General features: G+C 35.9%; 1 long non-coding RNA gene across 1 annotated transcript; it reads right to left on the bottom strand.

Annotated features, from left to right (window-relative positions):
- On the bottom strand, window positions 1-1,817 carry LOC111390450. The gene is made up of 2 exons (XR_002701922.1): window positions 262-1,817; window positions 1-161 (listed from the first exon to the last, which is right to left on the bottom strand). It is a non-coding gene; the product is annotated as an uncharacterized LOC111390450 (long non-coding RNA).

A 1,817-nucleotide genomic window follows, 5' to 3' on the forward strand; every position in this document is an offset into this window, starting at 1 on the left:
TTAACCAATAATCCATATTCATCGAAAGAATAACACTTGAAAGGTTGTTCGTCTGTCAAAGACCCTTTTGGAGGAATAGTTGTTACTTTCAATCTTTCAAGCATACAATCTTTCAAACTATGTGCATGTGTTTCTTCACTTGGTTCAATCAACACAATATCCTGTACACATCGCCCAATATATCAATTCACTTGCCGGTGAAATAACTCTCATTCAACATTTGTCTTACTATCGGGGTTTTCCGTGGCAAATGGTACTTACTGGTTCTTCACATAAATATCTCCGATTTTTCCTATCCAAATGAGGTAATCTGAACTGTTGATGCTAATTCCACCTACAATTGAACAAATCAAAATGTGAGTTATGGAATTAACATAAAAAGGGGGGACAAATCAAAACTAAATTTGAAGAATGAAGAACAATGAATTTCCCCTTTTTAACTCGGCTCAGAAAATCAATCCAACACCTCAAAGGCAACACCAATTGGAGACTTGCAATCACAGGGAGAAGCACACAAAGGCAGAAACTAGGTTTCAGAAATGTACAAAGCAAAGGCCGGTTTTGGTGTGTAGAAAGTGAGGCCAAGAGACTTCAATTTATAGGCAAAGGAAAACAAGATTTCCCAGAAAGGGTTGGCTAGATAGACTTCAAGAACACTGAAATTGGTTACCCAGGATAAGGGAATTATAACCATTGCAACCATCTCACGTATTTTCAAATTATCTCTAAAGTTGGGTATTGAGCACTTAGTCCAATGGGCTGATTTCCTCTAAATATCCAACACAATTGGATTACATCAATTGTGGTGTGGACTTATAATATTCTTCAATTCTAGGCTTATAGCCTAAGAAGACAAATGGACCTCGATTTTTCATCATTGCCTAGGGGTTATTTGCGCATCACTACTAAAATACCCAACAACAATTCAAAGAAACTATTCTACTTGTTTAAACCTCCATCATTCATAATAAGAGCTATGAAAACCAAAGATTTGTTACTTCTTGCTGGGGGAAATTAAGTCAATATCTAAGATGATATCTAGCAAAAAGGCAATAGAAAAAACAATTTGCCCCTTCTGTACAAACTTAAATAATTAAATGGCGCAATAACCCAATAAATCACGCGCTAAAGAACTACACAATACACATTTGGTTATTTCTCTATTTGGAGTGTCTACTCTACTTCTTAAATAATTCAAATTATATTCAATATTTAAATTGAATTAGAGCCAAACCTATTATATATGAATTCCTACATGTTGAATATTCAAAAATGCCCTTCAAAAACTTGCAATAGCTGTTGTGTGTCGTTTCTGAATTAGAATCCTTTGCTTGAGTTAAGTGGTTTTAGCTGCAGCGGAAATCAAGTCAGCTGAGTTGTCCTTCCAGTTCTTTTTTGCTCGAGCAAGCCATTGGTTCGTTAGAGTGAACTTAGCATGTTTTTTCTGCTGTTTTGCTTTTCTATTCCGGTGTTGCTAGTCTGGCTTACTTCGTCTCAGAGCGCGAGTTTTTCTTCTTTTTAATCTCTTTTAACAATAATGCCATGAAATGTCAGGACTTGTCTTAAAAGCCAAAAACAATGCAAGATCAATACAAATCCAACCTGAGCCACTAACATTTGTATAATAGCCCAGATAAGAGTGATATTTACACTCATCGACTTCTGTCTGTTTTGTCACCGAAAAGGAGGCCCATGTACAACAGAAGGAATGAATTTCCATGGGAAAAAGGTATAATCAGTAATTTCTAATGGTAATATACACAGTTAGTCACGCCTTTTCAGTCTCGTAGCACCATAATCTATAGTAGTTATGCCAG

The sequence above is a fragment of the Olea europaea genome, unplaced genomic scaffold, assembly GCF_002742605.1.
Source record: "Olea europaea var. sylvestris unplaced genomic scaffold, O_europaea_v1 scaffold682, whole genome shotgun sequence".
Classification (NCBI taxonomy): Eukaryota; Viridiplantae; Streptophyta; class Magnoliopsida; order Lamiales; family Oleaceae; genus Olea; species Olea europaea.